General features: G+C 39.0%; 1 pseudogene; it reads right to left on the bottom strand.

Moving 5' to 3' along the window:
* Positions 1 to 18039: 18039 nt before the first annotated feature.
* Positions 18040 to 19882, bottom strand: LOC136170315 (stress-induced-phosphoprotein 1-like; annotated as a pseudogene).
* Positions 19883 to 23530: the final 3648 nt, after the last annotated feature.

Raw genomic sequence — 23530 nt, 5'->3', positions numbered from 1 at the left:
GAATATTCATTGGAAGGACTGATGTTGAAGCTGAAACTCCAATATTCTGGCCATCTGATGTGAAGAACTGACTCATTAGAAAAGACCCTGATGCTGGGAAAGATTGAAGGTGGGAGGAGAAGGGGACGACAGAGGATGAGATAGTTGGATGGCATCACCAGCTCAATGGATATGAGTTTGAGTAAACTCTGGGAGTTGGTGATGGACAGGGAAGCCTGGCGTGGTGCAGTCCATGGGGTTGCAAAGAACTGGACATGACTGAGTGACTGAACTGAACTGAACTGAATTCTTGGACAGATGTGGCATCAACAGACTTAAGTCACACAAAAAGTGTGTGGGTAATTTGGCATTGAGGAGGCCAAGCGTATTAGTTTAGCCAAAGCAACTTCACATAGAATCATGAGAAATGTGAATAAGTGCTCCATCCTCACATCTTTTAATCTGGTGATCTGTTAGCCAGCTTCTGTAAATGGTAGGAGAAAGGCAAGACCTAGTGCTTTATCAAGGGCGTGTCATAGTTTATCTTCTGGGTGTCTATTTCCCAGAGGGATGGTAAGCCATAAAGCGAGTAGTAAAACAGTAAAACCTGGGCACTGCCTTGCCTTGCTGAGACCAGAGGGAATAGTTCCCATTTTAGCCTGTAGCAGGCTATCACTCATCAGCTAGTTCCCATGCAAGCCTCCATCCAAAATATAAAGTAAAAACACAAAGCAAAAAGTTCAAAATAGAGTCCCATAGCCAGAAGACACACTTTATTCAGCAAGTGCAAGTGAGGGAGGGGGCAGGGTTCCAACTCCAGTTTGGCCACCCTAAAATGTGCCCAGTGACCTCCTTTTACTTCCTGGGTCCTTTGAACTTGCAGCTTCCTTGAAAGTAATCCCTTGCAATAGCAGCTTTCCCTTTGAGTCTTGTTTTGGGCTCTCATTTCCTATATTTCCCCCACAGTTCTGATCTTGTCTACTTTTTGTTTTTCAAGTATTTCTCAGAATTTTTGATCCCTTTATTATTATCTAGTGCTGTTAATAGTTTATTCTTTTCAGAAATACATTTTTTTTCTCTTTCCTGGAGGGTGGAAGGCATAGGGAAGTTTGCCATCTTAATCCAACTAAAGATGAAAATTTACTTTTGAGAGGAAATTAGAGTTTACAGGAAAAATCCAGCTATTTACACTAGGTGATAAGCTATCATCTTACTCATGAGTGCTGGATATTGAAATGACTTAAACAAATATTTTAGAAAACTATTTTCTAGGAAAGCATGTATATCAAGGTTGTAAAGGTCACAGTTACTAAAATTATGAGATTATTTTCATATTGTATTATTATAAAGAGGCTTCCCAGTTTATACAGAATTAAAATTCTTTCATGTTAAGGCAGAGGGAAAGTTTATTTATACAACGGAAGGACTAGCATTGTATCAAGTTTACCAAACAGATGCTTACATAAATATTCTTACATTTTCCTGTCTACTCTAGTTAGATGTTCCATATTACTTTGCAGCTGGTTTTCCTATACTTGCCCCATGTTGAAAGTTTAGCTGGTAACCACTCTAGAATGTAAGAAGTAGCAAGCTCTTTATTGTTAAACATACACATACACATGTCCATTTGACTCTTTATTATACTTCAAAATTTAGAATTAAAGCAGTTTAAATACTATGGGTACAATAGTAATTGACTTTTCTAGTGGGTTGAAAATCAGTAAAGATGTTTTAGTTAAACTGAACATTTCTGTCAATTAACTGTCAATCAAATTTAACAACAGCAGGATATGCATTCTTCTCAAGCTCACATGGAACATTCTCAAAGATAGACTACATTCTAGTAATCAATACAGATAAAACAAAACTCAAATATGAATGTATAGAAATCATGCAGAGTATGTTTTTAGACCACAATGAAATTAAACTAAAAATTAATTACAGAAAGAAAGCTGGAAAATCCCCACTATTTGGAGATTAAACAACAGACTTCCTAAAAATACTGTGGGTTATAGAAGGCTCTAGAGAAATATAAATGTTCTTTTAGCAGAATAAAAATGAAAACACAACCTATCAAAATTGTGAAATGTAGCAAAAGCAGTGCTTAAAGGGAATTTCATAGCTTTGAATGCATATATTAGATAAGAAAGATGTGTAATCAGTAATCTAAGCTTCCACTTTAAGAAACTAGACAAAGAATAGTAATATAAACCTAAAGCAAGAAGAAGAAAATAAATGATAAAAAAAATTAGAGTAGAAGTCAATAAAATTGAAAATAGGAACTTAACAGAGAAAATTAACAAAATCAAAGCTGGTTCTTTGACAAGATAACACTGATAAACCTCTAGCCAGGTAAAAAGAAGCAAGATACAAACTACTACTATCCAAAATGAAAGAGAGACCATTACTATTACTATTAATCTCATGGACATGAAAAAGTTCTGTTTATCTGATGGAAACCTGAATGAAACACATACATTAAGTTCATACATGTAAAATATGTAAATATATGTAAAATATAAGGTATGAAAGAATTTTCACCAAAATCTATAAAATGGTTGGGGTGGGAAGGACCGGGGATAAATCTTGAACTTAGAACTGGATTTTAGTCATCAAAATTTTTTTTTTCAAGAGAAGATTTCTTGTGTGATTAAAAAACACTTTCCAAAGAAGAATTGAAACCCTGGAGAACCATCTAACCAACAATACACAAATCAAAAATAAATGTCAACAAGTCCTTCATCCAATATTCTTCTTCATGAGGTTGTCAAAATAACTAACTGTAGTTATGTGTCACAGGGGTTTGGAAAACAAACTCCTGCTGGAGTACTATGGAGCTTCTTGCCACAATATTTCTCCTGTATATTAGTCTGTTCCCTGACGTATCCTTCCCTTGGCTCCTTTTCCTGCGGTTTTTCTGCATGGATTCTTTCCCTTCTTATCCTCCTGGTAGCTACTTTCTGTCAGCCTTTCTCCCTTCCCCCTCTGGTTGCCTGCCTCTCTTAACTCCTCCTCTCTGAATTCTTATAACCACATTCCTGAGTTAAAAAGCAAAATTCTTCATCGTTCTTTGTTGAGGAAGGGTCAGGGGAGGAAGTATTTACATCCTTGGTTAAATTCAGGGCTGTGACTGTTGATCAGTTCTTTCCTGACAAGGTAACAGTATTTTCTTCTTCCTGTTCGCATGCACTACCATTGTGCTTGCGGTGGTTTTGTATCTCCTCCTACATGACATACACAAGTGTTGATGGAAAACTGCCTTTATCAGTAAAGAACTGCCAGCTGGTGCCTGAGTGCTTAGACTGACTATTGCTCTTGAATCGAGTGCTGAAAACTTGATAATGAAACCCAAATCACAGAAGCATAAACACAGCTGCTTATGCCTATAAAGTAAGTGGCTTACAAGGGAAAGCATAATCAGTAGAATCTAGTGTTTAGTCAATTACATTAACAGCAAATAGAAATCATATGTGTTTGACAGGAGGCCATTTTAAGAAACTGTGTATTTGTATGCTGCAAGTATAATGTGACATCTTACAAGAAATGTGATCCATTATTCATGAACTTGAAGAAAATACAAAGAACTATCCCAAAAAACCAGAAAATTTAAATTCTGTTAAAAATATATGAGGGTTTTTCTTACTGAAATATAGTTGATGTACAATATTATTTTTTACAGGTATGAAATATGATTCACAATTTTTAAAGATTATACTCCATTTATAGTTATTATACTGGCTCTATTTTCTGTGTTTACAATACATCCTTATAACTTATCTATTTTATACATAGTAGTTTATATATTAATACAAACTTAGTCCCCTACTTGTATATTGCCCCTCTCTGCTTCCTTCTCCCCATTGATAATCACTAGTTTGCTGTCTGTGAGTCTGCTGCTTTTTTGTTTTAGTAAAAAATGTGAGGATTTTATTTCTTAAATTGATTCAGAGGTTTATTGTTTAAGTGATTATAACCAGAGATTTAATGTCTCTTAAGTATGCCAGAGGTATTATTTCAGAAAACACTGTATTTGGGGGAGCTCCAAGGCTTTAAGAAACACAATCAAAATCAGAACTTGAATTGGGTTGGAGAAGGGCCATAGCAAATAGACCCAGCAGAAGGTGGGAGATGATGTAGGAAGTTCCCTTAAAGGATGAGGGAAGGTAATCCATGAAGGCAGCTAGACCATCAGGGGAAATCTCATGAGAGTACATGAAGGTCAGAGGTCAAGTCAGAAAGCTAAAAAAAGGCCCATTGCTGGCTCATTGGTGGGGTTTTGGCCCTTGGGGTCAGAACACACATACACAAAATCACTGATGAAAAAGAATCTGGAAAGACCCCTGTACTGGGACTTGGGTACAAAGATGCTACTACTGGAGTTGGAGCTAAGGCTGGAACATGGTACCAGGACCATTTTTAGGGTGTCCAGACCTAAGGTACAGTGATGGTCATTTGTTTCTTAAATTCTACTGATTAAGGACTGTCGGGAGAGCCTGGAGTGGGGCTGAGTCTTAAGGTTCCAGGTACATTGTCATAATTACAACTTCTGTGGGGTGTGGGACTGCCAATTGCAAATGAAATTTTACTAATCTGGTATAACTGCAGTCGTGATAAGTCAATAAAGGATAAAGTTCCAGTTTGTGAAAAACTAGTAATGGCAAATTTTGCAAGGCATTTTTGAAAGGTTTCCTAGATTTCAATTACTACAGGACTGGAAGTCCTTAAGGTATCTGTTAATAAATGATAGATAATAATAAATAAATGGATAATAACAGATAATAATAAGTGGGTAAGGTGCATGGTTGTATAATTAGCAGAGATTCCCTAAAACTGTGCATGAGTCAATTGCATTTGAAACACCTGCTGGTACTTTAAAAAAACTCCCAGGTCTGCAGACAGTCGAAGGAATCAGTATCTGAGAGAAAGCCTAGAAATCTGAATTTTCTCTAAACTCCCCAGAGAACTAAAGACAACTCTTCTTAGAGTCCTGTCAAATTTATTACTCATAACATTTCATCTGCTCCAAACAATTTGAAAGACTTTATTCTCACAAATAGTTTAGTCATTCCTTTTCCAATAGTATCCCATAAAAACATAAATACATCTTATTATATCATGATGTGTATATCCCAGTATATCACCTTTAGCTCAGTGCTTCCTAGAATTATCATGAATTCCAATTTCAGTTCAGTTCAGTTGCTCATTTGTGTCTGAATCTTTGCGACCCCATGAACCGCAGTATGCCAGGCCTCCCTGTCCATCACCAACTCCCAGAGTTTACCTAAACCCATGTCCATCGAGTCAGTGATGACATCCAACCATCTCATCCTCTGTCGTCCCCTTCTCCTCCTGCCATCTTTCCCAGCATCAGGGTCTTTTCCAATGAGTCAACTCTTCGCATCAGGTGGCCAAAGTACTGGAGTTTCAGCTTCAATATCACTCCTTCCAATGAACACCCAGGACTGATCTTCTTTAGGATGGACTGGTTGGATCTCCTTGCAGTCCAAGGGACTCTCAAGAGTCTTCTCCAACACCACAGTTCAAAACCATCAATTCTTTGGTGCTCAGCTTTCTTCATAGTCCAACTCTCACATCCATACATGACCACTGGAAAAACCATAGCCTTGACTAGATGGATCTTTGTTGGCAAAGTAATGTCTCTGCTTTTTAATATGCTATCTAGGTTGGTCATAACTTTCCTTCCAAGGAGTAAGTGTCTTAATTTCATGGCTGCATTCACCATCTGCAGTGATTTGGAGCCCAGAAAAATAAAGATAGCCACTGTTTACACTGTTTCCCCATCTACCTCCCATGAAGTGATGGGACCAGATGCGATGATCTTTGTTTTCTGAATGTTGAGCTTTAAGCCAACTTTTTCACTCTCCTCTTTTACTTTAATCAAAAGGCTCTTTTGTTCTTCTTCACTTTCTGCCATAAGGGTGGTATCATTTGCACATCTGAGGTTATTGATATTTCTCCCGGCAATCTTGATTCCAGCTTGTGCTTCCTCCAGCCCAGCATTTCTCATGATGTACTCTGCATAGAAGTTAAATAAGCAGGGTGACAATAAACAGCCTTGACGTACTCCTTTTCCTATGTGGAACCAGTCTGTTGTTCCATGTCCAATTCTAACTGTTGCTTCCTGAGCTGCATACAGGTTTCTCATTAGTGAACTCTTAATTCCAGAAAATCATCCCCTTAAAATCCTTCTATTCCTCTACAGTTGCACTATCCACCCCTGGGGTACATCTTCCCACGGCAACAATGTCCTTGAACAATCCCAGCTGTGTCTTTTTGTGTGTGTACCTTATTCTTCACTATCTTTCTGGTCATGTGGAAGTAGTTTTGGTCTGGTGTTGGTTGGAAGTGAGGAGAAGCCTTAATCCACTTTATCAGAAGGCAAGGATTCTATGTGCAGTCAGATTATTGTTCCAGCTACAGGTGAAGACATAGGTACTTGACTTTGCCGTCCGAGTACATTTCCTACCCTTAGCCCTCTGAACAAGTCTCTTGTCCAACTGACAGCTAAAAATGTTCTCTGTGTCTGTTCACAACCCCTGGTGATCCCAGACTCCTGCATGGGTAATCAGAAGACTGAAGTCTTGGTTTTGCCCCCAGGACTAGCCAACTGTGTGGTTTTACACAAACAGTATCATTTCTCTGGGCTTTATTTTCTTCTAGTGGTAAGATCAAGGGTTTGAATCATGGTTTCGTTTTCTATTTGTGTAATTTGGGGCAAATTATTGAATACCTACTGCCTCCATCTCCTCACTTATAAAGGAGAGATAATAAAAGGACCCACCTTAGAGTAGTTGTGGCAGTTTCCTCAGATGGTGCCTGAAAGTGAAAAGTGCAAGTGTTAGTTGCTCAGTCTTGTCCAACTGTTTGCAACCCCATGGACTGTAACCCGCCAGGTTCCTCTGTCCTCCACTGTCTTCTGGAGTTTGCTCAAATTCATGTCCATTGAGTCAGTGATGCTTATCTAACCATCTACTCCTCCTCTACACACACACATACACACACACACACACACACACACACACACAGAGACACATTCTTTTTCAGATTCTTTTCCCTTATAGTTATTACAAAATATTAACTGTAGTTCCCTGTGCTATAGAATACATCCTTGTTGGTCATCTACATGTAGTAGTGTGTATATGTTAATCTGGGCTTCCTAGGTGACACAGTGGTAAAGAATCTGCCTACCAATACAGGAGATACTGGAGGTGTGGGTTTGATCCTTGGTCAGGAGGAACCCTTGGAGAAGGAAATGACAACCCACTCCAGTGTTTTTGCCTGGAAAATTCCATGGACTGAGGAGTCTGGCAGGCTTCAGTCCATGGGGTTGAAGAGAGTCAGATACAACTGAGCATGCATGCACACATATTAACCCAACCTACTAATTTTTCCCTCACCCCACCTTCTACTTTTCCCTTTTAGCAGCCATAAGTTTTCTATGTCTATGAGTCTCTTTCTGTTTTATAAATAAGTTCACTTGTATCATTTTTCTAGATTCTACATATAAGCCGTATCATATGATATTTGTCTTTGTCTGGCTTACTTAGTATGATAAACTTCAGGTCCATCCATGTGTTACAAGTGGCATTATTTTGTTCTTTTTAATGGCTGAGTAATATTTCATTGGGCTTTCCAGGTGGCTCAGTGGTAACAAATGTGCCTGAAATGCAGGAGACATAGGTTTGATCCCAGGAAGATCCCCTGGAGAAGGAAATGGGAACCCACTCCAGTATTCTTGCCTGGGAAATCCTGTGGACACAGAGGAACCTGGTGGGCTACAGTCCATGGGGTCACAAAGGAGTTGGGCATGATTTAATGACTAAACAACATTTCATTGTATGTATATATACCACATCTTCTTTATCCATTTATCTGTTGATGGACATTTATGTTGCTTTCATGTCTTGACTATTATAAATAGTTCTGCAGTGAACATTGGTGTCCATGTATCTTCAAATATTGGTTTTCTCTGGATATATGCTCAGGATTCACTTATTAGTTTTTAAGTGAAATCAGGACTTTTTAAAACAAAATGTTTTTAGGAAGTTCCCCTGTGATCTTGATGCAGACAACAATTTGAGACCCACTAGCTGAAGAGGTGAGGAAGGAGTGAGATAGTGGGTCAGAAACAACCAGAGAGACTGGGCAATGGCAAGGCCATTGAGCACTAAGGCAGGACTGACTGAGCACCATGCCCACCCTATGGTTTTAGTCCCTTCTTTTTCAGGTGGGAATCTTCCATCTTTGGTGAGATCTAGCCTGAAAGCAACAGTCAGAGAAAGTAATTATGTGGGAATTTTTACTTGATTCCCATAAAATTTAAACTGGGAATGGCTAAAAAAATATCAGGACAGGTATGGCTCTTAATATTGGTACCTAGTAATAGCCCAATGTCTCAAGCACCAGGGCTGGTCTTCGCCCTCTTTCTGGTGTGGGTTGTCCACCACAGGTGGGAAGTGCAAACTTTGATTGATGTGTGAATCCTTTAGCTTGCTTCTCACATATGATCTGCAATCATTGTGACAAGGTGACTTGGTTCATGTGATTCAACTCATAGGAATATTCCACGTTTCCTTGAGTTCAAACTGATGTTAAAGAAAAGGTTACGTTGTGTTGTGAGAAAGCCAGTCAAACTACATGGTCTTCTGAGATGGTTAGTTGTTTCTATGCTGTAGTGATTGAGGTCACTGGTCATGATACAGTGAGTGTGTGATTAATAAAACATGCAAAGCCTAATGGTCTGTGGCTATCTAAGCTAAGAGAAGAGAATCATAGAACTGAGAAATTCACAACTCTCATTGTTGGTAACATGCTATAGAGCACCATAAACATTTGTTATTTGTATCTCCTGTCCCCAGTGGCCACAATCAACAGTTTAGAAAACTGTGGAAAGATTGTCCACAAAACCCTAAAGTTAAAAAGTCCAAAGGCATAGCCTAGTAAATGTGAATGAGACTTCTACTCACATACTGATTGCTCTCTGACCAAATTCTTTGTAACACAGAGCTCCAATTTAATAAAAAAGAGAGGTCTCATAGTGGGGGTCCATTTTTGGCAGTATTATGGGTCAGATATTCTGAACAGCTACCCTGCTGAATGAAATGCACATAGATCCTGAACAATGAATATATAGTTTAAAAATGACTGAGTTTGCAAGGAAGTAAATTCTGAAGAGCAAAAGAAAAAAACTGTGAACTGAAATCAAGGTTGTTAAGTAAATAAAAACCATCCCTATCCTGGAGCAAAGTGTGTGGGCTCAGTAGTTGCAGCCCATGGGCTCCAGAGCACATAGGCTTCAGTAGTTGTGGCACTTGGACTTAGTCGCTCCTCGGCATGTGGGATCTTCTTGGTCCAGGGACGTAATCCATGTCCCCTCCATTGGCAGGCAGGTTCTTAACCACTGGACCACAAGGGAAGTCCAAGAAAGCAAATTCTTGTTTGTTTGAGTGAAAGTCTGCAAACACAACAAACAGTAGTTTAGATCACATGAAATTCAGATAATGGGATTTTCCAGTATTGACAATAAAATAGCTACCTAAAGAAATAAAGGATAAAATAAAAAGAGGGAGAATGCAAAAAAGAATATTGGCAAATAGAATCCAATACTACATTATAAAACTAATACATCATAACTACATGAGATTTATTTCCATGAATGTAGAGTTGATCTAGCTTTTTATATTTAGTAATATGATTTGCCATATTAATAGTTGGAGGTGGAGTCACACTTTTTAAAGTTTTATTGAGATATAATTAACCTGCAATAAGTAGTGCATATTTTAAGTTTACAATTTAGTAAGTTTTGACATGTATATATGCTCATGAAATCAGCACCAACGTCAGGATAATGATCTCCATCATCCGCAAAAATTTTCTTCTGCCATGTTGTTATCCTTTTCTCCCTTTCCTTCTTGGGTTCCCTCCCCATCCTCATGTAACCACTGATCTATTTCCTGTCACTGTAGGTTAGTTTACATTATGTGGAACTTTATGTAAGTAGAAACACAGTAAGTGCTCTTAAGTTTCCTGGCTTCCACTCAGCATGATTATCTTAAGGTTCATTCATGTGTGTGTCAGTGATTAATTCCTACTTATTTCTGAATGTTCTTCCAGTGGTAGGCTCACTTTAGAAAATTAGTGGTAGGTCCTCTCTAGTGGAGTGGGCTTTACCTGCTGCAGGCTAACAGTTGATGGAAGAGTAAGAAAGACCTCTACTTGCTTCTTGAGATGTGGCTCAACAGCCATATGTCTGTGTGAATTCAGAAGCACCAATAACCCTTAAGTTTGGATCATCTCCTTGGAGTGAGTAGAGCTCGTGTTGGAAGTGGTCTGTGGCTCTAACTTGCCCTGGTCTGTGTCTGCAGTAAGCCAGGCTGAGCTGTGCTTCCAGGTGTTTCCATTGGTGGGCATGTTGGGGGATTTTGCCACGTAAGCTGGATTTTCTTCTTGATTCCTTCTGAAGAAGCAAAATGAAAAAGCTTGGTCAGTCAACTCTGGACAGGTCCCCTTCCAACTCCATCATGGGAGCTCAGAAGGAAAGTAACCCAGCTTTTTTGTTGCAGATTGTATTATAGGGTAGGAGGAAGGAGAGAAAAGAGTTTTGAAATGGGTCACAATGATTAGTAACCCTCTACCCACTAGTATGCTTATCCTTCCTTCTATTTCTTGTAAAATGTTCAATCAGGGGAGGAGGATACAGAACAGAAGGCAAGAAAAGAGTTCAGGAGGACTCACAACTCTTCAAAGATAAAGAAGCCTGTGGGTGTACAGTGATTTCTTCAATCACCTTTTATATTGAATAGGCCAAAAAGTTCATTTGAACTTTGGAAACATGAAAAAAACTTGATGGAACTTTTTGGTCAACCCATTACTAAGGTGCAGACAGTCCCAGACAGGCCTACAGGAAAGCAGGACCAGAGAAACTGCCACAGGGCCCCAGTAAAGACTGTAGATTTGAGAGAGGGAGTCAGAACCATCCAGAGGTGAATCCAGTGATTGGCCTGTTCTGATATTCCAGGAAGCATTGAGAAGAGCCAAGACAAACATTGGCTGAGGGTCAGGACAAACTCTGAGTAGGTGTAGGGAGTTACAACGTCTGGAACGGGAGACAGAGAGACAGCGTCTGACTGTTAGGAAAAGTAAGAATGACTGATAATGGAGAAAGTAAATCAACGATTTTCAGAGGTGAGACGTGTGTTAGCCAAGGTCATTGGCCTTGTCAGCTCTTGCAATGAAGTCCCTTCCGGCACTGGTTCCTGGAAACAGTTCTCAGTTAGGCTGTCTCGGGCAAACTGGCACGGCTGCTAGGGGAATGTGGTAGTGGAAAGAAAATTTGTTTTCTTAGTGATATTCCCAAAAAAGCAATTATGTGCTTAAATAAGTTTTTTTTTTTAAGAAGTTTTTTGAATGGTGGCTCTTCTAGTGTCTTAAAAATTATTTGATTTATATCCAGAATTCCTGATTGGTAACCAGTGTAACATATTTTTGAAAGTACAGTAGTCCTTGTTTAGCCACAGATTTGCTTTGTATGATTTTAGTTACCCATGGTCAATCATAGTCCAAAAATATTCAGTTCAGTTCACTCAGTCGTGTCCAACTTTTTGCGACGCCATGGACTGTAGCATGCCAAGCTTCCCTGTCCATCACCAAATCCCAGAGCTTGCTCAAATTCATGTTCCTTGAGTTGTTGATGCCATCCAGCCATCTCATGCTCTGTCAACCCCTTCTCCTCCCACCTTTAATCTTTCCCAGCATCAGGGTCTTCTCCAACCAAGCAGTTCTTCACATTAGGTGACCAAAGTATTGGAGTTTCAGCTTCAGCATCAGTCTTTCCAAAGAATATTCAGGACTGATTTCCTTTAGGATGGACTAGTTGGATCTCCTTGCAGTCCAAGGGACTCTCAAGAGTCTTCTCCAACACCACAGTTTAAAAGCATCAATTCTTCGGCTCTCAGCTTTCTTTTTAGTTCAACTCTCACATCCATACACAACTACTGGAAAAACCATAGCCTTGACTAGACTGTCAAGGGCCCCAGTAAAGACCTTTGTTGGCAAAGAAATGTCTGTGCTTTTTAATATGCTATCTAGGTTGGTCATAACTTTCCTTCCAAGGAGTAAGCATCTTTTAATTTCATGACTGCAATCACCATCTGCAGTGATTTTGGAGCCCAAGAAAATAAAGTTAGCACTGTTTCCATTGTTTCCCCATCTATTTGCCATGAAGTGGTGGGGCCGGATGCCATGATCTTAGTTTTCTGAAAGTTGAATTTTAAGCCAACTTTTTCACTCTCCTCTTTCATTTTCATCAAGAGGTTCTTTAGTTCCTCCTTTCTTTCTGCCATAATGGTGGGATCATCAGTGTTTCTGAGATTATTGATATTTCTCCTGGCAATCTTGATTCCAGCTTGTGCTTCATCCAGCCTGGCATTTCATATGATGTACTCTGCATATAAGTTAAATAATCAGGGTGACTATATACAGCCTTGACATACTCCTTTCCCAATTTGGAACCAGTCTGTTGTTCCCATGTCCGGTTCTGATTGTTGATTCTTGACCTGCATACAGATTTCTCAGGAGGAAGGTCAGGTGGTCTGGTGTTCCCATCTCTTAAGAATTTTCCATAGTTTTTTGTGATCCACACAGTTTTCAAAGGCTTTGGAGTAGTCAATAAAGCAGAAATAGATGTTTTTCTGGAACTCTCTTGCTTTTCGATAATCCAGAGGATGTTAGCATTTTGATTTCTGGTTCCTCTGCCTTTTCTAAATCCAGCTTGAACATCTGGAAGTTCAAGGTTCACATACTGTTGAAGCCTGGCTTGGAGAATTTGGAGCATTACTTTGCTAGTGTGTGAGATGAGTGCAATAGCGTGTGAGATGAGTGAAAAAATATTACATGGGAAATTCCAGAGATAAACAATTCATAAGTTTTAAGTTGCATGCAGTTCTCTCTCATCAACCTGCCCCATCCCACACAGGATGTGAATCAGCCCTTTGTCTAGCATATCCTGCCCAGGAGTCATTTAGCAGCATCTTGGTTATCAGATGGACTGTCATGGTATTTTAGTGCTTGTGTTCAAGTAACCTTTATTTTACTTAATAACGGCCCCACTGTACAAGAGCAGTGATGCTGGCAACTTGAATACGCCAAAGAGAAGCCAAAAAGTTCTTCCTTTAATTGAAAAGATAAAAGTTTTCAACTAAAGAAAAAAAATTGTATTCCAAGGTTGCAAAGATCTTTTATACTTGATTTTGTGAAAAAGGAAAATGGAATTCATGCTAGTTTTGTTGGTGTACCTCAAACCACATGTTACAGCCGTGATGCATGTTACATGCTTTGTTAAGATGGAACAGGTATTAAATTTGTACAAGATGTTTTGAAAGAAAGAGTGATTACATTCATGTAACTTTTATTACAGTGTAGAATAATTATTCTATTAGCCATTATTATTAATTTCTTACTGTGCCTGATTTATAAGTTAAACTTTATCATAGATATATGTGTATAGGAACAAATATATATAGAGTTCAGTACTATCTGCAGTTTCAGACATCTGCTGGGGGTCTTAGAATTTACCCCCCAAGGATTCGAGGGACTACTGTAATAATCACTGTAATTTCAACATAACTATAACCCCCACCCTGAGGATCTCTTTAATGCAGATAAACAGGAGCTGTATCTGTAAGTAGTCACAGCAGCAATAGCAGCCAAAAATAATTTGGCTTCTGTGTATCACAGAGGCTGTTCTGAATGCTTTCCAAATGTTAATTTATTTCTCACAGCAGTCTTTTGAGGCAGGCATCATTATTCCCATTTTATAGAATGACCTATTTGCATGTCACTGGACTAACAACACTTTCATTAGACTAACAGATTTTTTTTTTAAACCTTGCAATTTTTTACTTATTTGTTTTTTAATTTTGGCTGTGGTGGGTCTCCAGTGCTTTCTCTAGCTGTGGGGAATGTAGCTACTCTTCATTGCAGTGCACAGGCTCCTCACTGCGTGGCTTCTCTTGTCCGGGAGCGCGGGCTTTATGTGTGTACAGGCTTCAGTAGGTGCGGCACGCGGGGTCAGTAGCTGTGGAGCATGGGGGCTTAGCTGCTCCACAGCGTGTGGGATCTTCCTGGACCAAGGGTTGAAAAATTTGAACTCTTTTCATCTAATGATATAAAATTAGTTATGATGATAGCCCTATTTTTTCAATGAACTTCATTAACTAGAGTTGTTTGGAGGGTCATGCAATGAGAAAAGTATCTTAAGCAGAATGAACATTTAATCTCCGCTTTTGAAAAGAAGTCATTTCAACTTGCTTATGAAAGAAGTAATGTTTAATTATTCTGGACACAAAGAAGAGTGTTTGGGTGTTGTTTTTGTTTTTTAACATAACTCTCAGTGACTTCTGGTTTTTCCATTTTGGTGACAATTTGCACTGGTTACCTAGTGCAGTTTACATTCTGTTAAGCACAGAAGATAGAATAAACAAATTACACTTTTGAATTAATTGTTGTATAAGTTGGGAAATTCTAGAAATGAAACTGGTTCTAACCAGTTTGGTTTTTAGAAGATTTGCCTCTTTAGCAACTGTCATACTATGAAAAGATCTCATTTTATTAACTATTATTTTATTAAGGAGAAATTAAGTGTGAAATGTATGCTGAGTTATAAAGAAGATAGAAATGACTTCTTGGCTAAAAAATGCACTTTACCAGTCTGACTTGGGGCCAGCTGATAGCTGGAAAGGCTCAAGCATTAAATCTATATCTTCCATCCACAATTCGGCATCATGTTCCATTTATACTATAACCCACTTTCCTAAATTTCCTTTCATCCACTGCTCTTGAAAGGAGGAGTGAAGAGAGAGAGATGAAGGGCTTAGTATTCCTGTGGGACAGGTCCAAACTGAAGACTTTAATGGGAGATACTGGGAGACTGGGCCTCACAGAGAACATGATAAGAAAGATTAAATACTTTGACAATCACGTAGTGCTGCAAAGAGCTCTTAGCAAGTGAGCTGGGCACAATCCTTCATCTTGACTTTCCGCCTCTTCAGCCTTCCTCTAGAGGAGCTCCGTATTGTCCTGACTTCTGAGAGGATCCACGCTACATCCTGCTGATTGTCACGTTTTTAATACCAACCCAAATCTCTCTTCTGAGCTGCAATTGCATATGACCTCACTGCCTGTTCAACACCTCCAACATGAATATCTCTGGAGGCATGGGTTGCAGCAGTGAACAACAACAACAACAAAAATCTATCATCCTAGAACTTATATTCTAGCCCCTACTCAAAAATCTCCCAAACAGAGGGGATATGGGTATACCTATGGCTGATTCTTATTGATGTATGACAGAAAACCACAAAATTCTGTAAAGCAATTACCCTTCAATTTAAAAACTAAATAAAAAAATAAGAAAAACAATTTCCAAACAGAAATTACATACCTTAAACTTGTCTAAGTCATTCAGTTGCACTAGCTAAAAATCACATCTCATTAGTTCTACATTTAAGGTGCTTTTCCTCTTCAGTGCCAACCCAATTATCCAAGAAAACCATCATTTCTCTTCTAGGCATCTATAAAAGGTTCCTAATAGTCCTCCTTCATCTACTTTTGTTCTCCCCACCATCTAAGTCAAATGGTTACTTTATTTTCCAGGAGTGGTCCTTTTAAAGTGCAGGCTGATCATAGCAGTCCCTTACTTAAAAATATTTCAAATACAATTTGAATAAAATTCAGAGCCTACCAGACTCCGCAGGACCTGGCCCCAGCTTCCCCTGTAGCTTTCTCCCCTTTATACTCTTAAGTTCCAGACACAGTGACATTCTGTGAGTTCCTAACTATGCCAAAATCCTTTGTACTCTAGGGACACACTTCTTCCCTTTGTCTCTGTTAACTCCAAATTATTATCAGATCTCAGGTTAAGCATCATTTTTTGCTAGTCTACAATTCCTGCCAGACTACTTGTCCCTTTATATGTACATTTATAGCATTTTTTTTTTTTTCATATGCTTGCCAGCATTGTAATTACTTGTGTGATGATCTGTTTAATGTCTATCTTTACCATTAGGCTGTAAGCTCCATTAAGGTAGGAACTTTATCCATCTTTTTCACCACAGAATTTCCAGTGATAATCAGTGCGATAGTAGGCACTCATTGAATATATGTTATATTTATTCAATATAAGGAAATGCTTCTAAAAGCCAGTGTTACAACACTAATAAGAGGTCATTTTGGGAAAGGAAGGAATTGTACTAGAGTAATTGGAAAAACTAATTTAAATAAAATTTTTATTTTCCAGATAGGAATAGTGAATTAATACAAAATGCTGCAGGGGAAAATGAGTGTTGATAGTGCATAACTGATAGGAACACGACAGACATTGTAGCAGCTCCAGCCTGGATAGAATGAGAAGGGAAATGTCATGAAGGATGAGAAGTGACTTTTGTATTTATGAAAGGAACTGCAGACCACATAATGATTATAAATAGGACTTCTAGGGACCTTTCTGCACCAGGTATTTTGGAAACTATGATCTGCATTCAGATATTCAGATGTGGTGGAATACAGTTGTGTAGAGAATAGTATAAAATACTTAGGGGAGGGTGGGACTCTAGGCAGCTGGTATATGGAAAAGGCAGAAAACACTGAATAGTTTGCCCACAGGTAGATGCCTGTAAAGATTTTTCAATCCAGTTTAGAGTGCATAAATATTTCATGAACTGAAAAGCTTTGAGAGTAGTCCTGTACTGGTAGAACGTGATTGTCTCTTGCGCAGAACTCCTGTTGACTTCAGATTTCAAGAGAACAGATTGGGCCAAAATTACTTGCTGTGCAGTAATGATTTCATAATCAGAATATTATGTCTCAAGGCTTAGAATCTTCTAAATTATTCAAATATCTTCTGAAATTTTTATTTTTCAGCCTCAAAGACATGGTTTATTTTGTTTTGGGGAAGAGAACATGTGTCTATAATTCTGAGAGCTTGTTCTTTTATGAAAATAAATCAAGATAAATAGGTTATACATTTGGGAACATGGGAAGAATGTTTCCTGTATTTTAATCCCAAAATATTCAGTAAAACATCCAGAGTCTTCTCATTGCCAAATATTACATCAGTAGACCATGAAAGCTCTACTAACATGGAGCTCCTAGGTCAACATTAAAAACAGTTGTGAAGTTTTAAGTAGCTTTTGTTAGTTGCTTTTCTCCCCCCAAAGACAACCTTGATAATAATGCACAGTCACCTTCTTTTATTAATTAAGCTATGATAAGAAGATCTGAATAGACTTCTGGTTTCCTATTTCCTGTAAAAGACCTAAACTTGAGCAAAGATATATTTTCTTTGTCTTTATCTTGTCTGGTATTAACAATAAACAGAACTACTTTTTCTTTCCTGTCCTTTTTTTTTTTTTTTTTTCTAATGTGTAACCAGGCCTGACTGGCTGGTTTTGTTGGTGAAGGGGTCATAGAGTTTATAGTGTGAAGACAGTTGGGACCTGAGGTTGGAAAGAACAGCCTCCCCTCCCTGCGTGGCGGGTGGCTCCAATGGTAAAAGAAGCTGCCTACAAATGTAGGAGACCCATGTTTGATCCCTGGGTTGGGAAGATCCCTTGGAAAAGGGAATGGCTACCCACTCCAGTATTCTTGCCTGGAGAACTCCTTGGGCAGAGGAGCCTGGTGGGCTACAGTCCATGGGGTCACAAAGAGTCAAGGACACAACTGAGCCACCTGCCTACCCACCACAACCCCCCACCCCACCAATCACCAACTGTGGCAGAGCAGCTTGGACAGTGACTGAGGAACACGGGTGGGAGACATGAAATCTGGGGGCAGCAAGAGAGACAGTGTTAGTGCTCAGAGGGCTGAGAGGCTGCATGAACAACTGGAGTACAAACCTCTGTGTCTTCCACCTAGATCTATATAAACGTAGAGAGACAAGTTGTTCTCCTTTCCCTGTCTGTCCCTTCGGCTCCGTGCTGCTTGCCACAGTTCTGGCTCCTTTTTCTATGTGAGGGTGAAGGGAAGGAGATGATGAGCGAGTCGTCATCCAGTTGCAATCAGACCCACCTCCATCAGCTTCTGGATTGTCCATGTTATTGCAGGATTCTTTAAGTGTCTGCTGAGTGCCAGGGTTCTCTGGCATCTGTTCCAAGATAAGCCACATGGCCAGGTCACTCATCTATTGCACCTTGGCCATGGCCTATCACTTCACATCTTCAAGGCTGTTGTGTTGGTGGTTCTGTAACACCGTGTAGCCATGGTGACTGTCAGCTACCTCTTTACAGTTGGGGTCCAGGTCTAGTGCCTTATAGCGGACATCCATGGCTTTTGTGTAATCCTTTGTTGATTCTTGTCCAACTCTTTTCAACAGATGGTTATACTGTCTTATACTGCTTACAGGCAGATGCTTTTACCGTCTGAGCCACCTGGTGGCTTAGAGGGTAAAGAATCTGCCCGCAATGCGGGAGATCTGGGTTCGATCCCTGGGTCAGGAAGATCCCCTGGAGAAGGAAATGGTAACCTACTCCAGTACTCTTGCCTGGAAAATCCCATGGATGGAGGAGCCTGGTAGGCTACAGTCCATGGACTCAAAAAGAGTTGGACACAACTGAGCGGCTTCACTTTGTTGATTCTTAGGGCATCTGCTTTCCATGGATAACCCTTGGTGAGAGTCAGTTCTAACTGGATATATTTCTCACAGTCCTTGAGTGCAGCTGAAACTCCAAGAGTTCGATGGAGCAAGCAGCTCACTTGCTGTACAGTTTGGTGTCTCTCAGGTTCCCATTTGATGGTTTCCGGCCTGGGGATAGTCCCCTTTCTGAATGCATTCATTGCCTTTGTTCTTCTCTTCCAAAGTCAGGCCTGGGTTTATGTAGTGCAGAGTTTGGTGCTCTGCCAGAGACTTGCAGAAATGGACAGCATCCTTGTACTTTCCTTCCATGGAATAGGCTCTTCCAATTTGAGTGTAACTTTTGGCAATCTGTTGATGATAGCCTTCTTGCTTGTTTAGCCGCTCTTCAAAGGCCTTCTCACAAATCTCCTGACTTTCACTCTGGTCATCCTTTGTGAAGTACCTGGCTCCTTGATTGGTCATTTGAGTCATGTTGGTGGGGTCCTGGTGTTGGCTCTGTTGTACTATTTAAGGCTGAGTCAAAGATTTTTTTTTTTTTTCTCTTATAGGCATCCTCCCCCAACTCTTTTTCTTTCAGTGCTGTTTCTTATTCTCTGGAAGATTTTCTTCCATTGGCTCTGGCTTGGTCTCCTTTTTGGGAGAAGATGGTGGTGGTGGAGGCATCTCAGCTTCTTCCTCCTCATCCATACTGCCCAGATCACCTTGGAGGAGACACTGAGGGTAGTCGTGACCTACGGATCTTGCAGTTTTAGCCCTAGTCAGATGGCCTGTTGTGTGTTGCTCCATCAGTTCCTGGTAGGTAGGATCCATGAGCAGTGTCCTTGTCCTGGAATCACTACCCAACTTCTGGTATAGACCAGACATGATGAAATTCTTGAAGTTCGTCTCTGCTGACCGGGGCTCCATATTCTGTAAACCATCTTTGAGCTGAGGATTGAGGATTATTTGCTTCATGTTTAAACTCTTGTCATAGGTTTGAGTGGTGATTTTTGAATGAGTTTAAAAACTCAAGAGCTACTGCTTTTGGGGAATAGAGCTGTTGCCCCAGTCAGGTTTTAAGTCAACAGTTTTGTCACCATCCTTGTAAGCCTTCTGATGATCACCTTTCTTGGTGAAGGACTCTGAGCTATTGCTGGAGAGCACACGGTCTGGGGACCTAACTTACTGTTTGAGGGCAGCACTGTGCTGCATCATTCATGTCGCCAGCACTCAGGGCCTTGTCACCTTTGACTTTAGCTCATTTATCTTCTCCATAGCCTGGCCTTGCCAAACCCATTCAGTAGGTTTGATCTGCTCTCTGTTCCCAGCCTAGAACTTTTTTTTTTCCCCAGCCTAGAACTTTTAAAGGGATAGTTCCTAGATACTCTGGAAAATAGTTTGGCAATTTCTTAAACTAAACATGCAACTACTGTAACACCCAGCTGTTATGCTCTTGGGTGTTTATCCCAGAAAAAATAAAAATAAAATAAATAAAAACTTGTCCTCATATAAAAACACGTAAATGAATGTCTATGACAGCTTTATTTGAAAAACCAACAACTAAAAACAGATCAAACTTTCCTCAATGGGTGAATGACTAAAGAAACTGGAATTCATATCCTTGAATAATACTCAGTAATAAGAAGGAAATGGATTATTGATACATGCAACAATTGGAATGAATCTCCAGGGCAGTATGATGAGTGAACAGAGCCAATCCAAAAAGGTTAGCTACCATCTGTATGATTTCATTATACAACATTCTTGAAATGACAGAATTATATAAATTGAGGAGAACTTAGTGGTTGCCAGGGATCATGGGCAGAACAGGGAGTGGAGTGGGAGGTACAATGGGGAAGGGAATTGAGTGTGATTAAAGAAGGGTAACCTAGGATTCCTTGTCAATTCCTTGTCCTTGAAAATACTCTATGTCTTTATTCCTCCATTTGCCAATGGACATTTGGATTATTTCCAGTCCTAAGCCTTTGACTGTGTGGATCACAATAAACTGTGGAAAATTCTGAAAGAGATGAGAATACCAAACCACCTGACCTGCCTCTTGAGAAACCTGTATGCAGGTCAGGAAGCAACAGTTAGAACTGGATATGGAACAACAGACTGGTTCCAAATAGGTAAAGGAGTATGTCAGGGCTGTATATTGTCACCCTGCTTATTTAACTTATATGCAGAGTACATAATGAGAAATGCTGGGCTGGAAGAAGCACAAACTGGAATCAAGGTTGCCAGGAGAAATATCAATAACCTCAGATATGCAGAAGACACCATCCTTATGGCAGAAAGTGAAGAGGAACTAAAAAGCCTCCTGATGAAAGTGAAAGAGGAGAGTGAAAAAGTTGGCTTCAAGCTCAACATTCAGAAAACTAAGATCATGGCATCTGGTCCCATCACTTCATTGGAGATAGATGGGGAAACATGGGAAACATTTCCATGGGGAAACAATGGAAAGAGTGACTGAGTTTATTTTCTTGGGCTCCAAAATCACTGCAGATGGTGATTGCAGCCATAAAATTAAAAGGTGCTTACTCCTTGGAAGGAAAGTTATGACCAACCTAGACAGCATATTAAAAAGCAGAGACATTACTTTGCCAACAAAGGCAACCCAAGTCTCCTGCATTGCAGGCAGATTCTTTACCGACTGAGCCACCAGGAAAGCCCCATAGAGCTGTAAGTTAACTATAATCATAGTAAGCTAATATTTAACTTTTGAAGTGACTGCCAAATTGTTTACCATTTTACATTCCTACCAGCAATGTATGAGGGTTCCAGATTCTTCTCATACTTGCTAACACTTGGTATTGGCAGTCTTTTCCATTATACCACTCTGATGAGTCTGGAATGGTATCTCACTATGATTTTAATTTGCATTTCTCTAATGATTAATGAGGTCTTCCCTGTAGTTCAAATGGTAAAGAGTTCTCCTGCAATGCAGGAGACCAGGGTTCAATCCCTGGGTCGGGAAGATCCTCTGGAGAAGGGAGTGGCAATCCACTCCAGTAGTCTTGCCTGGAAAATCCCATGGACAGAGGAGACTGGCAGGCTACAGTCTGTGGGGTCGCAAAGAGTCGGACACAACTGAGCAATTAACACTATTAATGATTAATGATATTGAGCACCCTTTCATGGGTTTATTAGCCATTCATATATTTTTCTTAATGAAATGCTTGCCAAATCTGTTGCTCATTTATAAATTGGGTTACCTGAATTCTTATGATGGAGTTTTAAGTGTTGTTTTTTTTTTAAATCTATTCTGGATATCAGGCATATAACTTGCAAATGTATTCTACTAGTTTGTGACTTTTTATTAATGGTGCTTTTTGAAGAGCAAAAGTTTTTAATTTTATGAAGTCTGTCCAATTTATTCATTTTCTATTTTATTGATCATGGTTTTGGAACAAAAAGGATTTCTAAGAAATCTAACCCAGTATCATGAAGATTTTCTCCTGTTTTCTTCTAGAAGTTTCATATTTTTAGCTCATATATCTAGATCTGTGATCCATTTTGAGTTTATTTTTCTGAATGTTATAATGTGAAGATCTGAGGTTTTTATTTTCATATGGATATTCAGTTATTTTAGTACCATTTTCTGAAAGGACTTTCTTTTTCCTATTGAATTGCTTGGTACTTTGTTGAAAACTGATTGACCATAAGTATAAAAGTTTATTTCTAGACTCTCCTGTTACATTTATCTATATGTCAATTCTTAAGTCAACACTGCAATGTCTTGATTATAGCTTTAGTTGGGAGTTTTGAAAAAAAAAAAAGTGTAAGGTCTCTAACTTTTGTTCTTCAAAAATTTTGAGTGTTCTGGGTTCTTTGTATTTCCATATAAAGTTCAGTATTGACTCACCCATTTCTACCAAAAACTTGCTGAGATTTTTTGATAGGGCTGACCTTGCTTCTGTAGATCAATTTGGGGAGAATTGCCATCCTAACAATATTGAGTCTTCCAATCCATGAATGTGTTATGTCTCTCCCTTCAGTTAGGTCTTTGCTTTCAGCAAAGTTCAGGAGATAAAATGTATGTCTCTTCTGCTGTTTGTTCATACCTATTTTATTGTTTTTGAAGCTATTGTGAATGAAATTGTTAATTTTGTTTTCAGATTGTTCATTGTTTTCATAGATATATAATGTAATTTTGTGTATTTTATATCCTGAAAACTTGCTAAACTGATTTATTAGTTTAAGTAGTTTTTTTTATTCTATAGGGTTTTCTGCACATAACATCATGCCACGTGCAAATAATAAAGTTTTATATCTTTGTTTCTAATCTACATTACCTTGATTTCTCTTATTATTAAGTTGGCTAAACCACCAGTACAACATTGAAGTAGAAGTAGTGAGAGTATAGATATCCTTGACTTCCTGATATCAGGGAGAAAGCATTCATTTTCACCAGAAAGAATTATATTAGCTATATGTTTTTTTTTTTTAGTTTTGTGAGAGTTTGTTGTGTGTAGAAACTCAAGTGAACTTTTTGGCTAACCCAATATATTCTCTGTTGGATAGAATGTGGGTGGCTATATACATCTTAACTTACCACAATCTACACTTTAGATTAAATGAATTGTGTTCAATTTATCTATGTCCACTTTGATTTTATGTCTGGTTGTTCTATCCAATATTGAAAGTGGGGCATTATAGTTATTTAATTGTCTATCCTTTGTTTAGTAAGTGTAGATTAAAACTGATTTATTTTCATGATATATTGATTCATCATTATGAAATGTCCCTCTGTCTTTAGTAATATTTCTTGACTTAAAGTCCATTAATCTTAATGTAGCCACTCCAAGTATATTAATATCCTTTTATTTTTGACCAGTTGTGCCTTGGGCTCTGTATTGTGTCTCCATAGACAGCATATAATTGGATAATTGCTTTTTTTATCCAGTCTGACCATCTCTG

The sequence above is a fragment of the Muntiacus reevesi genome, chromosome 6 (genome assembly GCF_963930625.1).
Source record: "Muntiacus reevesi chromosome 6, mMunRee1.1, whole genome shotgun sequence".
Classification (NCBI taxonomy): Eukaryota; Metazoa; Chordata; class Mammalia; order Artiodactyla; family Cervidae; genus Muntiacus; species Muntiacus reevesi.
Note: the sequence above shows the minus strand (reverse complement) of the source record. Positions and strands in the feature narration are given on the sequence as shown.